Here is a 15,000-nt window from a genome sequence, read left to right as displayed (position 1 = left end):
GTTGCCCAGAAGCGTGAACACCGCCGGGTTAGGGGACGAGTCCCTTTTCACCCGGGCTAACGAGGACACAGGTCGGGACGTCACGGACGTGCCACGGACAGGTCGGCCCGTAAGGAAAACGCCAGAGGCAGAGCCACCCGAACCCCGACCCCCCCCACCCCCCCCACCGGGGGAGGGGGGGGGGGAACGCATGTAACAACAACCTCCCTCCGCTCGCGCACGTAACGGAACAGAACAGACACCTTTCCGTGATCCGCCTGCGCAGGGGGTGAGAAAAGAAGCGAAAACGTGGGCAGCCAAAGCGGAGAGAACCCACCGGCAGCCACGCTCGCTTCTTTCTCGGGCGCAGGGGACCACGTTCCTGGCCAGGCCAGGAGCGGAGCCGAAACGAACCGAAACGAACCGAAGCGGGGGAGGAGAAGCTTGTGCACGGAGAACGGGCACTCAACCGCAGCGAACCCACCGACCGGATCTCACCGAGACAGCGACCGGGAACCGTCTGCTTTTAGGAAGACGGAGGCCAGGGGGCACCCCCCCACCTACGAACCTCCAACCGCGGTCCCGCCTGAGAAGGCAGGTCCGACAGATAGGAATAGCGACCCTCAGACAGGCGTAGCCCCGGGATGGACCCGGGGCCGCAATGTGCGTTCGAAATGTCGATGATCAATGTGTCCTGCAATTCACATTAGTTCTCGCAGCTGGCTGCGTTCTTCATCGACGCACGAGCCAAGTGATCCACCGCTAAGAGTTGTACTCTTTTATTTCAGGCTCAGTTTAGGTCTTTCACCACGACTACAAAGACAGGTTTAAAAGGTTTCACCAACCGGTCAGGCGCCCCCGTCTGCGAGTGTTGAAACGGGCGCGGGGTTGCGCTTTGCCCACACGCCCCACGTGGCAGACGAGTCAGTCTTTGAACCGCGGCCCTCCGCGCCCGCCCCGTCCGACCCCTCGAAAGGGGTGGAACTCACGTAGCGTGGGCCAAGCCCTAGGTACCTGCCGGGGGTCCCCCTGAGACTCCTTTCTGAGAGAGAGAAGCAGGGGAACCGGCTGCGCCACCCACCACCACCACGCCCCAGGACGCCGGTGGGCGGACGAACACAGGAAGGGCCATGGCCTGCCCCACGAGGAGCAGCGCTCGCAACCCCCCCCGGAAAGTCCGCTCGTCAGCGAGCAAGGGGACGGGGATGAATGACAAGGACAACAAAATAGGAAAACCCCTCGCGGTGGACGGAGGCAGCGGCCGTGCGAGCGAGAGGGAGGGCGCGGGACGGACCCGTACGACCCGCTCGACTCGCAGGCGCTTCTCCTGCCGGCAAGGTGAGGGGAAACCGGCCTTCGCCCGACGAGCGGGGACGCCGAGTTTTTTGAACGACGCGTCTCTCGCGCTGGAACCCAGAGAATACCGGGGCCTGCGGGGGGGGGGTGCTGAAGGACGACGCGGAGGAAGAGGCGGAGGACGAGGAAGGGGTGGGAGGGACTAGGCTCCTCCTTTATGCCTTCTGTCCAGCCTGACCTGCAAGCGACCACGTGTAACAGCAACCCCGAAGACCCTTTCGACCCTGGGCCCCGACGCGGGGGGACGGCGAAGTCGAGGGGGTCGGGAGAGGAGGCACGCCGGACAGCGTTACCCGTTAATGATCCTTTCGCAGGTTCACCTACGAAAACCTTGTTACGACTTTTACTTCCTCTAGATAGTCAAGTTTGATCGACTTCTCGGCGCTCCGCCAAGGCCCGCGAGGAGCCCCGGCGGGGCCGATCCGAGGACCTCACTAAACCATCCGATCGGTAGTAGCGACGGGCGGTGTGTACAAAGGGCAGGGACTTAATCAACGCGAGCTTATGACCCGCGCTTACTGGGAATTCCTCGTTCATGGGGAATAATTGCAATCCCCAGTCCCCATCACGAATGGGGTTCAGCGGATTACCCGCACCTCTCGGTGTAGGGTAGGCACACGCTGATCCAACCATTGTGGCGCGCGTGCAGCCCCGGACATCTAAGGGCATCACAGACCTGTTATTGCTCCATCTCGCGTGGCTGAACGCCACTTGTCCCTCTAAGAAGTTTGACGCCGACCGCGGAGGGCCGCGTAACTATTTAGCATGCCGGAGTCTCGTTCGTTATCGGAATTAACCAGACAAATCGCTCCACCAACTAAGAACGGCCATGCACCACCACCCACAGAATCGAGAAAGAGCTATCAATCTGTCAATCCTTTCCGTGTCCGGGCCGGGTGAGGTTTCCCGTGTTGAGTCAAATTAAGCCGCAGGCTCCACTCCTGGTGGTGCCCTTCCGTCAATTCCTTTAAGTTTCAGCTTTGCAACCATACTCCCCCCGGAACCCACAGACTCGTGGTTTCCCTCACGCTGCCCGGCGGGTCATGGGAATAACGCCGCCGGATCGCGGGTCGGCATAGTTTACGGTCGGAACTACGACGGTATCTGATCGTCTTCGAACCTCCGACTTTCGTTCTTGATTAATGAAAACATTCTTGGCAAATGCTTTCGCTTTCGTCCGTCTTGCGCCGGTCCAAGAATTTCACCTCTAGCGGCGCAATACGAATGCCCCCGGCCGTCCCTCTTAATCATGGCCCTGGTTCAGGAAACCCACAAAATAGAACCGGAGTCCTATTCCATTATTCCTAGCTCAGGTATTCAGGCGAGAAGCGGGCCCGCTTTGAACACTCTAATTTTTTCAAAGTAAACGCTCCGAGCCCCGTCCGGACACCCAGCCAAGGGCATCCGGGGGGCACCGGGAGACAGGGTCTGAGACAGGCGGTGGCACGCCTCGCGGCGGACCGCCAGCCCACTCCCGACATCCAACTACGAGCTTTTTAACTGCAGCAACTTTAATATACGCTATTGGAGCTGGAATTACCGCGGCTGCTGGCACCAGACTTGCCCTCCAATGGGTCCTCACCCATGGGTTTAGGATACGCTCATTCCGATTACAGGGCCTCGAAAGAGACCTGTATCGTTATTTTTCGTCACTACCTCCCCGTGTCGGGAATGGGTAATTTGCGCGCCTGCTGCCTTCCTTGGATGTGGTAGCCGTTTCTCAGGCTCCCTCTCCGGAATCGAACCCTGATTCCCCGTTACCCGTGGTCACCATGGTAGCCGACTATGGTACCATCGAAAGTTGATAGGGCAGACATTCGAATGAGACGTCGCCGCCGCGGAGGGCGCGCGATCGGCCCGAGGTTATCTAGAGTCACCAAAGCGGCCGGGGGGCCCGAGCCCCCCGGATGGGTTTTGGGTCTGATAAATGCACGCATCCCCCGAAGGGTCAGCGCTCGTTTGCATGTATTAGCTCTAGAATTACCACAGTTATCCGAGTAACGTGTGGAGCGATCAAAGGAACCATAACTGATTTAATGAGCCATTCGCAGTTTCACTGTACCGGCCGTGTGCACTTAGACCTGCATGGCTTAATCTTTGAGACAAGCATATGTTACTGGCAGGATCAACCAGGTAGTTTGCACCGTGGTCTGGGATGAACCACGAGTGACATCCGCCTCCCCTTCCGGGGGCTAGGAAGCAGCGGGTTGTAAGTGCGTGCGCCGTCAGGTCCAGACGCCATACAGGGCTACCCAGGACAGCTTCCGCGGCCAGTGTAAACGTGCTCGCGCACCGCCCTCTGGCCTTCGGACGCCGACCTCTCACCTTGATGCAAAGCTGTCCCATCCGGTCATGCCCGCACCGTACCCCGTCCACCTCCTCCGGAGGTGCGGACGGCCGACTCCAGGTGCTTTCGGCGTTCCCTCTCTTCACGCCGTTTTGATTTTCGTGGGCCGCTGGTGGGGGGACAAGGGAAAGACCTCGTCGAATTCCCTCCCCCCTAGCCTCGCTCAACCTACGTTTCGTGATGTAACCAAGAAGAGTGATTCGTGGGCCCAGGTAGGTTTGAAGAGGAGGCCAACAAAGCAGGGCACTCCCTTCCTCCCAAACCACAGACACCAGTATAGGACAACTGAGTAGACAGACTGGCCGTCTGAGTCTCCCCCAGAGAGTTCTGGGATGGGTTACAAATAACCCCCACCCCCCATCAGAGGCTTGACCCGCTAGAACCAGGGAGGATCTGTCAAAACCGCTCTCCACATCAGAAGTTCTGGATCAGCCGGGGCTGGTCGGCAGACGTCCACCTAAGGCCGTGGCCTAACCCCGTGTGGGGGGATAGCGCTCGCACCCGTACACGTGGACACCCGCTCGTCAAATGGCTGGCTCCTCACTTACCGTAGGGGGAATGGTTTGCCTACCCCTGGCGGGTCTGGTACTCCACTCTACCAAACAAGGAAGCAACACACCAATAGACCCCTGCAACACCGGGCAGCTTTGGGCAGTGTCACTACACTCCTCCTTGTTCTTCACGTTCCTTCCGTGGTGATTTTTTTTTTTTTTTCGTGGCCATTGCCGTGCATGGCTTCCCCATCGCTTTGCATGCTCTCCATTGCCTCGTGCTGCTTCACCATTGGTCTCACCTGGAGACCGAAGCCGCTCTCCCAGTAACCCGATGGTACCTGGCCAGAAAACCCCGTGCCCGATTTCATCTAGGACAAGGGCCAAACCACAGACCGTGCCCGTCCAGGGTCAACCCCTGGTCGGACAGGCCTGGTGGGTCGATACCATGGATGTGGCAGGCCGACGAGAATCCACTGGTACATTTACAAACACGCCCACCCTGGTGGCATGGCTGTACGACCCATCGTCGAAGCACGCTGCGGCGGACTGAGCCATTGGATCCAGTTGCCTGGGCGTACACTCAGCCCAACAGACGCACTCGGGTCGGGGAGAGCAAAGCAGACTGTGTGCCTGGATGTGCCCACTTCCATAGGGGAATCGGCATGATGGTTCACTTAACCCGAGGAGGGCTCCCCTCGCGGGATAAGCACCCCCCTCGGGGGATGGGGGGGGGGGGGGGGCATCCAGAGCACACCACTTTCCGGTAGGGGACAGGCGTTTGATCATGTGTCCGAGGGAGAGCTCCCCTTGCCGGCCGAACACCCCTCGGACTCCCCTTGGGCTTCCAGAGAACGCCACTGGATGAATTTAGTGCTTGGACCCCATTGATTCTCTTTGCTCTCCCATATACCCGACGGGACCTATTTGCAAAACCCCGTGCCAACCAGACCTCCAGGAAGGGGGCTGGCGGCTAACCATGCCCAGCAGGGTGCACCCTGGTCGGACACTTTGGGAGGGTCGAGAGCCTGGAAGTGCCACCCGGGGGAGTAATTCTGATTTCCGTTTTAATGCACTCAGGGACAGCCCGAGGACCTCTGTAGTGCACCTGAGGCGGACTGAGCCGTCGGGTCCAGGGGTCTGGAGTTCGGAACCTCCAGGGTTCACCTGGCTGTTCTCTTAGCCCGGCAGGGTGCACCCTGGTCGGACACTTTGGGAGGGTCGAGAGCCTGGATGTGCCACCCCGACGAGTAATGAGTTTTCCCTTCGTATCTCTTCCGGACCAGGTCCGATTCGCACGAAACTCGCTGGGCATGGCCAGGAGCGCCCCCTGCTGCCCACGCCACCGTCCCCGCGCTTCTACTCCCGAGGGCCGAGGAGACAGCGAAGCGTGGGTCGGGTCGCCTGCTTCCAGGGTCTCCCTGGTACTCTCCAGTCTCCCGAGTCCATCGGGTCCGACCTCGTATTTTTAGCCCAGACGGGGAATGAGAAAGGGGCCCCCGACCGCCCGAGGGCGGGCGCTCGCTTCTCAGCCTAGGAACGTCCGATTCCCACGAAACTTTTACGCCAGACGTTCCTGGCAGCGAGCGCGTTCAAAGGTGACCCGCGCTGCTTCTCTCCTCCCAAGGGCCGAAGAGATATTCGTCTTCAAACCCGACCGGCCCTGTGTTTGCCGCCCCGGCGGTTTTAAAAAATCATAGCGTAAAAACGGTGGGTGCGCTTCGCCTGCCGCTTGGACAGCGTTAAACGGCAGCCCCGGCTCTTTCCAAAGGGCCCTCAACCGACTTTCTGCTCCCAAGGAGCCCAGAGATATGAAACCGATAAATCAAAACCCCGTGCCAACCAGACCTCCAGGAAGGGGGCTGGCGGCTAACCATGCCCGGCAGGGTGCACCCTGGTCGGACGCTTTGGGAGGGTCGAGAGCCTGGATGTGCCACCCCGACGAGTAATGAGTTTTCCCTTCGTATCTCTTCCGGACCAGGTCCGATTCGCACGAAACTCGCTGGGCATGGCCAGGAGCGCCCCCTGCTGCCCACGCCACCGTCCCCGCGCTTCTACTCCCGAGGGCCGAGGAGACAGCGAAGCGTGGGTCGGGTCGCCTGCTTCCAGGGTCTCCCTGGTACTCTCCAGTCTCCCGAGTCCATCGGGTCCGACCTCGTATTTTTAGCCCAGACGGGGAATGAGAAAGGGGCCCCCGACCGCCCGAGGGCGGGCGCTCGCTTCTCAGCCTAGGAACGTCCGATTCCCACGAAACTTTTACGCCAGACGTTCCTGGCAGCGAGCGCGTTCAAAGGTGACCCGCGCTGCTTCTCTCCTCCCAAGGGCCGAAGAGATATTCGTCTTCAAACCCGACCGGCCCTGTGTTTGCCGCCCCGGCGGTTTTAAAAAATCATAGCGTAAAAACGGTGGGTGCGCTTCGCCTGCCGCTTGGACAGCGTTAAACGGCAGCCCCGGCTCTTTCCAAAGGGCCCTCAACCGACTTTCTGCTCCCAAGGAGCCCAGAGATATGAAACCGAAAAATCAAAACCCCGTGCCAACCAGACCTCCAGGAAGGGGGCTGGCGGCTAACCATGCCCGGCAGGGTGCACCCTGGTCGGACGCTTTGGGAGGGTCGAGAGCCTGGATGTGCCACCCCGACGAGTAATGAGTTTTCCCTTCGTATCTCTTCCGGACCAGGTCCGATTCGCACGAAACTCGCTGGGCATGGCCAGGAGCGCCCCCTGCTGCCCACGCCACCGTCCCCGCGCTTCTACTCCCGAGGGCCGAGGAGACAGCGAAGCGTGGGTCGGGTCGCCTGCTTCCAGGGTCTCCCTGGTACTCTCCAGTCTCCCGAGTCCATCGGGTCCGACCTCGTATTTTTAGCCCAGACGGGGAATGAGAAAGGGGCCCCCGACCGCCCGAGGGCGGGCGCTCGCTTCTCAGCCTAGGAACGTCCGATTCCCACGAAACTTTTACGCCAGACGTTCCTGGCAGCGAGCGCGTTCAAAGGTGACCCGCGCTGCTTCTCTCCTCCCAAGGGCCGAAGAGATATTCGTCTTCAAACCCGACCGGCCCTGTGTTTGCCGCCCCGGCGGTTTTAAAAAATCATAGCGTAAAAACGGTGGGTGCGCTTCGCCTGCCGCTTGGACAGCGTTAAACGGCAGCCCCGGCTCTTTCCAAAGGGCCCTCAACCGACTTTCTGCTCCCAAGGAGCCCAGAGATATGAAACCGATAAATCAAAACCCCGTGCCAACCAGACCTCCAGGAAGGGGGCTGGCGGCTAACCATGCCCGGCAGGGTGCACCCTGGTCGGACGCTTTGGGAGGGTCGAGAGCCTGGATGTGCCACCCCGACGAGTAATGAGTTTTCCCTTCGTATCTCTTCCGGACCAGGTCCGATTCGCACGAAACTCGCTGGGCATGGCCAGGAGCGCCCCCTGCTGCCCACGCCACCGTCCCCGCGCTTCTACTCCCGAGGGCCGAGGAGACAGCGAAGCGTGGGTCGGGTCGCCTGCTTCCAGGGTCTCCCTGGTACTCTCCAGTCTCCCGAGTCCATCGGGTCCGACCTCGTATTTTTAGCCCAGACGGGGAATGAGAAAGGGGCCCCCGACCGCCCGAGGGCGGGCGCTCGCTTCTCAGCCTAGGAACGTCCGATTCCCACGAAACTTTTACGCCAGACGTTCCTGGCAGCGAGCGCGTTCAAAGGTGACCCGCGCTGCTTCTCTCCTCCCAAGGGCCGAAGAGATATTCGTCTTCAAACCCGACCGGCCCTGTGTTTGCCGCCCCGGCGGTTTTAAAAAATCATAGCGTAAAAACGGTGGGTGCGCTTCGCCTGCCGCTTGGACAGCGTTAAACGGCAGCCCCGGCTCTTTCCAAAGGGCCCTCAACCGACTTTCTGCTCCCAAGGAGCCCAGAGATATGAAACCGAAAAATCAAAACCCCGTGCCAACCAGACCTCCAGGAAGGGGGCTGGCGGCTAACCATGCCCGGCAGGGTGCACCCTGGTCGGACGCTTTGGGAGGGTCGAGAGCCTGGATGTGCCACCCCGACGAGTAATGAGTTTTCCCTTCGTATCTCTTCCGGACCAGGTCCGATTCGCACGAAACTCGCTGGGCATGGCCAGGAGCGCCCCCTGCTGCCCACGCCACCGTCCCCGCGCTTCTACTCCCGAGGGCCGAGGAGACAGCGAAGCGTGGGTCGGGTCGCCTGCTTCCAGGGTCTCCCTGGTACTCTCCAGTCTCCCGAGTCCATCGGGTCCGACCTCGTATTTTTAGCCCAGACGGGGAATGAGAAAGGGGCCCCCGACCGCCCGAGGGCGGGCGCTCGCTTCTCAGCCTAGGAACGTCCGATTCCCACGAAACTTTTACGCCAGACGTTCCTGGCAGCGAGCGCGTTCAAAGGTGACCCGCGCTGCTTCTCTCCTCCCAAGGGCCGAAGAGATATTCGTCTTCAAACCCGACCGGCCCTGTGTTTGCCGCCCCGGCGGTTTTAAAAAATCATAGCGTAAAAACGGTGGGTGCGCTTCGCCTGCCGCTTGGACAGCGTTAAACGGCAGCCCCGGCTCTTTCCAAAGGGCCCTCAACCGACTTTCTGCTCCCAAGGAGCCCAGAGATATGAAACCGATAAATCAAAACCCCGTGCCAACCAGACCTCCAGGAAGGGGGCTGGCGGCTAACCATGCCCGGCAGGGTGCACCCTGGTCGGACGCTTTGGGAGGGTCGAGAGCCTGGATGTGCCACCCCGACGAGTAATGAGTTTTCCCTTCGTATCTCTTCCGGACCAGGTCCGATTCGCACGAAACTCGCTGGGCATGGCCAGGAGCGCCCCCTGCTGCCCAGGCCTGGCTCTGGGCCTGGGCACACTTCATTCACTTTGTACCTTTAAATCATACTACTACTACTACTACTACCACCAGAATTCCAGGGCCAAGAGGTCACACAGTCATACACAGCAAAGTAGCTCTGGGCCTGGGCACACTTCAAGAAGTTTGTCCCTTTATATAAGCCTAGAAATAGACTTCCAGGCCCAAGAGTTCAAACACATTCATGCCCAGCAAAGTAGCTCTGGGCCTGGGCACACTTCAATCACTTTGTGCCTTTAAATCATACTACTACTACCAGACTTCCAGGCCCAAGAGGTCAAACACAGTCATGCCCAGCAAAGTAGCTCTGGGCCTGGGCACACTTCATTCACTTTGTGCCTTTAAATCATACTACTACTACCACCAGAATTCCAGGGCCAAGAGGTCACACAGTCATACACAGCAAAGTAGCTCTGGGCCTGGGCACACTTCAAGAAGTTTGACCCTTTATATAAGCCTAGAAATAGACTTCCAGAGCCAAGAGGTCAAACACAGTCATGCACAGCAAAGTAGCTCTGGGCCTGGGCACACTTCAAGCACTTTGTGCCTTTAAATCATACTACTACTACTACTACTACTACTACTACTACTACTACCAGACTTCCAGGCCCAAGAGTTCAAACACATTCATGCCCAGCAAAGTAGCTCTGGGCCTGGGCACACTTCATTCACTTTGTGCCTTTAAATCATACTACTACTACCACCAGACTTCCAGGGCCAAGAGGTCAACCACAGTCATGCACAGCAAAGTAGCTCTGGGCCTGGGCACACTTCAAGATGTTTGACCCTTTATATAAGCCTAGAAATAGACTTCCAGGCCCAAGAGTTCAAACACATTCATGCCCAGCAAAGTAGCTCTGGGCCTGGGCACACTTCAATCACTTTGTGCCTTTAAATCATACTACTACTACCACCAGACTTCCAGGCCCAAGAGGTCAAACACAGTCATGCCCAGCAAAGTAGCTCTGGGCCTGGGCACACTTCAATCACTTTGTGCCTTTAAATCATACTACTACTACCACCAGACTTCCAGGCCCTGGAGGTCACACCTTCATGCCTAGCAAGGTTGCTTTACACCTGCGCACACTTCAGACCGTTTCACTCTTTTAATCCTTCAAAGTACCACATTTCCAGACCCAAGAGGTCACAGAATCATGCCCAGCAAAGTAGCTCTGGGCCTGGGCACACTTCAATCACTTTGTGCCTTTAAATCATACTACTACTACCAGACTTCCAGGCCCCAGAGGTCAAACACAGTCATGCCCAGCAAAGTAGCTCTGGGCCTGGGCACACTTCAAGAAGTTTGACTCTTTATATAAGCCTAGAAATAGACTTCCAGAGCCAAGAGGTCAAACACAGTCATGCACAGCAAAGTAGCTCTGGGCCTGGGCACACTTCATTCACTTTGTACCTTTAAATCATACTACTACTACCAGACTTCCAGGCCCAAGAGTTCAAACACATTCATGCCCAGCAAAGTAGCTCTGGGCCTGGGCACACTTCAATCACTTTGTGTCTTTAAATCATACTACTACTACCAGACTTCCAGGCCCCAGAGGTCAAACACAGTCATGCCCAGCAAAGTAGCTCTGGGCCTGGGCACACTTCAAGAAGTTTGACCCTTTATATAAGCCTAGAAATAGACTTTCAGGCCCAAGAGGTCAAACACAGTCATGCCCAGCAAAGTAGCTGTGGGCCTGGGCACACTTCATTCACTTTGTACCTTTAAATCATACTACTACTACTACTACTACTACTACTACTACTACTACTACTACTACCAGACTTCCAGGCCCAAGAGGTCAAACACAGTCATGCCCAGCAAAGTAGCTCTGGGCCTGGGCACACTTCAAGAAGTTTGACCCTTTATATAAGCCTAGAAATAGACTTCCAGGCCCAAGAGTTCAAACACATTCATGCCCAGCAAAGTAGCTCTGGGCCTGGGCACACTTCAATCACTTTGTGCCTTTAAATCATACTACTACTACCAGACTTCCAGGCCCCAGAGGTCAAACACAGTCATGCCCAGCAAAGTAGCTCTGGGCCTGGGCACACTTCAAGAAGTTTGACCCTTTATATAAGCCTAGAAATAGACTTCCAGAGCCAAGAGGTCAAACACAGTCATGCCCAGCAAAGTAGCTCTGGGCCTGGGCACACTTCAATCACTTTGTGCCTTTAAATCATACTACTACTACCACCAGACTTCCAGGCCCAAGAGGTCAAACACAGTCATGCCCAGCAAAGTAGCTCTGGGCCTGGGCACACTTCAATCACTTTGTGCCTTTAAATCATACTACTACTACCACCAGACTTCCAGGCCCTGGAGGTCACACCTTCATGCCTAGCAAGGTTGCTTTACACCTGCGCACACTTCAGACCGTTTCACTCTTTTAATCCTTCAAAGTACCACATTTCCAGACCCAAGAGGTCACAGAATCATGCCCAGCAAAGTAGCTCTGGGCCTGGGCACACTTCAATCACTTTGTGCCTTTAAATCATACTACTACTACCAGACTTCCAGGCCCCAGAGGTCAAACACAGTCATGCCCAGCAAAGTAGCTCTGGGCCTGGGCACACTTCAAGAAGTTTGACCCTTTATATAAGCCTAGAAATAGACTTCCAGAGCCAAGAGGTCAAACACAGTCATGCACAGCAAAGTAGCTCTGGGCCTGGGCACACTTCATTCACTTTGTACCTTTAAATCATACTACTACTACCAGACTTCCAGGCCCAAGAGTTCAAACACATTCATGCCCAGCAAAGTAGCTCTGGGCCTGGGCACACTTCAATCACTTTGTGTCTTTAAATCATACTACTACTACCAGACTTCCAGGCCCCAGAGGTCAAACACAGTCATGCCCAGCAAAGTAGCTCTGGGCCTGGGCACACTTCAAGAAGTTTGACCCTTTATATAAGCCTAGAAATAGACTTTCAGGCCCAAGAGGTCAAACACAGTCATGCCCAGCAAAGTAGCTGTGGGCCTGGGCACACTTCATTCACTTTGTACCTTTAAATCATACTACTACTACTACTACTACTACTACTACTACTACTACTACTACTACCAGACTTCCAGGCCCAAGAGGTCAAACACAGTCATGCCCAGCAAAGTAGCTCTGGGCCTGGGCACACTTCAAGAAGTTTGACCCTTTATATAAGCCTAGAAATAGACTTCCAGGCCCAAGAGTTCAAACACATTCATGCCCAGCAAAGTAGCTCTGGGCCTGGGCACACTTCAATCACTTTGTGCCTTTAAATCATACTACTACTACCAGACTTCCAGGCCCCAGAGGTCAAACACAGTCATGCCCAGCAAAGTAGCTCTGGGCCTGGGCACACTTCAAGAAGTTTGACCCTTTATATAAGCCTAGAAATAGACTTCCAGAGCCAAGAGGTCAAACACAGTCATGCCCAGCAAAGTAGCTCTGGGCCTGGGCACACTTCAATCACTTTGTGCCTTTAAATCATACTACTACTACCACCAGACTTCCAGGCCCAAGAGGTCAAACACAGTCATGCCCAGCAAAGTAGCTCTGGGCCTGGGCACACTTCAATCACTTTGTGCCTTTAAATCATACTACTACTACCACCAGACTTCCAGGCCCTGGAGGTCACACCTTCATGCCTAGCAAGGTTGCTTTACACCTGCGCACACTTCAGACCGTTTCACTCTTTTAATCCTTCAAAGTACCACATTTCCAGACCCAAGAGGTCACAGAATCATGCCCAGCAAAGTAGCTCTGGGCCTGGGCACACTTCAATCACTTTGTGCCTTTAAATCATACTACTACTACCAGACTTCCAGGCCCCAGAGGTCAAACACAGTCATGCCCAGCAAAGTAGCTCTGGGCCTGGGCACACTTCAAGAAGTTTGACCCTTTATATAAGCCTAGAAATAGACTTCCAGAGCCAAGAGGTCAAACACAGTCATGCACAGCAAAGTAGCTCTGGGCCTGGGCACACTTCATTCACTTTGTACCTTTAAATCATACTACTACTACCAGACTTCCAGGCCCAAGAGTTCAAACACATTCATGCCCAGCAAAGTAGCTCTGGGCCTGGGCACACTTCAATCACTTTGTGTCTTTAAATCATACTACTACTACCAGACTTCCAGGCCCCAGAGGTCAAACACAGTCATGCCCAGCAAAGTAGCTCTGGGCCTGGGCACACTTCAAGAAGTTTGACCCTTTATATAAGCCTAGAAATAGACTTTCAGGCCCAAGAGGTCAAACACAGTCATGCCCAGCAAAGTAGCTGTGGGCCTGGGCACACTTCATTCACTTTGTACCTTTAAATCATACTACTACTACTACTACTACTACTACTACTACTACTACTACTACTACTACCAGACTTCCAGGCCCAAGAGGTCAAACACAGTCATGCCCAGCAAAGTAGCTCTGGGCCTGGGCACACTTCAAGAAGTTTGACCCTTTATATAAGCCTAGAAATAGACTTCCAGGCCCAAGAGTTCAAACACATTCATGCCCAGCAAAGTAGCTCTGGGCCTGGGCACACTTCAATCACTTTGTGCCTTTAAATCATACTACTACTACCAGACTTCCAGGCCCCAGAGGTCAAACACAGTCATGCCCAGCAAAGTAGCTCTGGGCCTGGGCACACTTCAAGAAGTTTGACCCTTTATATAAGCCTAGAAATAGACTTCCAGAGCCAAGAGGTCAAACACAGTCATGCCCAGCAAAGTAGCTCTGGGCCTGGGCACACTTCAATCACTTTGTGCCTTTAAATCATACTACTACTACCACCAGACTTCCAGGCCCAAGAGGTCAAACACAGTCATGCCCAGCAAAGTAGCTCTGGGCCTGGGCACACTTCAATCACTTTGTGCCTTTAAATCATACTACTACTACCACCAGACTTCCAGGCCCTGGAGGTCACACCTTCATGCCTAGCAAGGTTGCTTTACACCTGCGCACACTTCAGACCGTTTCACTCTTTTAATCCTTCAAAGTACCACATTTCCAGACCCAAGAGGTCACAGAATCATGCCCAGCAAAGTAGCTCTGGGCCTGGGCACACTTCAATCACTTTGTGCCTTTAAATCATACTACTACTACCAGACTTCCAGGCCCCAGAGGTCAAACACAGTCATGCCCAGCAAAGTAGCTCTGGGCCTGGGCACACTTCAAGAAGTTTGACCCTTTATATAAGCCTAGAAATAGACTTCCAGAGCCAAGAGGTCAAACACAGTCATGCACAGCAAAGTAGCTCTGGGCCTGGGCACACTTCATTCACTTTGTACCTTTAAATCATACTACTACTACCAGACTTCCAGGCCCAAGAGTTCAAACACATTCATGCCCAGCAAAGTAGCTCTGGGCCTGGGCACACTTCAATCACTTTGTGTCTTTAAATCATACTACTACTACCAGACTTCCAGGCCCCAGAGGTCAAACACAGTCATGCCCAGCAAAGTAGCTCTGGGCCTGGGCACACTTCAAGAAGTTTGACCCTTTATATAAGCCTAGAAATAGACTTTCAGGCCCAAGAGGTCAAACACAGTCATGCCCAGCAAAGTAGCTGTGGGCCTGGGCACACTTCATTCACTTTGTACCTTTAAATCATACTACTACTACTACTACTACTACTACTACTACTACTACTACTACTACCAGACTTCCAGGCCCAAGAGGTCAAACACAGTCATGCCCAGCAAAGTAGCTCTGGGCCTGGGCACACTTCAAGAAGTTTGACCCTTTATATAAGCCTAGAAATAGACTTCCAGGCCCAAGAGTTCAAACACATTCATGCCCAGCAAAGTAGCTCTGGGCCTGGGCACACTTCAATCACTTTGTGCCTTTAAATCATACTACTACTACCAGACTTCCAGGCCCCAGAGGTCAAACACAGTCATGCCCAGCAAAGTAGCTCTGGGCCTGGGCACACTTCAAGAAGTTTGACCCTTTATATAAGCCTAGAAATAGACTTCCAGAGCCAAGAGGTCAAACACAGTCATGCCCAGCA

At 55.2% G+C, this 15,000-nt stretch overlaps 2 non-coding genes across 2 annotated transcripts; both read right to left on the bottom strand.

The window, feature by feature from the left end:
- Positions 1-596: 596 nt before the first annotated feature.
- On the bottom strand, positions 597-750 carry LOC145654607 (5.8S ribosomal RNA). Its single transcript, XR_014120815.1, has one exon. It is a non-coding gene; the product is annotated as a 5.8S ribosomal RNA (ribosomal RNA).
- An 882-nt stretch (positions 751-1,632) lies between these two features.
- On the bottom strand, positions 1,633-3,471 carry LOC145654618 (18S ribosomal RNA). Its single transcript, XR_014120826.1, has one exon. It is a non-coding gene; the product is annotated as an 18S ribosomal RNA (ribosomal RNA).
- Positions 3,472-15,000: the final 11,529 nt, after the last annotated feature.

The sequence above is a fragment of the Electrophorus electricus genome, unplaced genomic scaffold (genome assembly GCF_041902795.1).
Source record: "Electrophorus electricus isolate QZ-2024a unplaced genomic scaffold, ASM4190279v1 Scaffold139, whole genome shotgun sequence".
NCBI lineage: Eukaryota > Metazoa > Chordata > Actinopteri > Gymnotiformes > Gymnotidae > Electrophorus > Electrophorus electricus.
The sequence above is the reverse complement of the archived record's forward strand: the minus strand, read 5'-3'. Positions and strand labels throughout refer to the sequence as shown.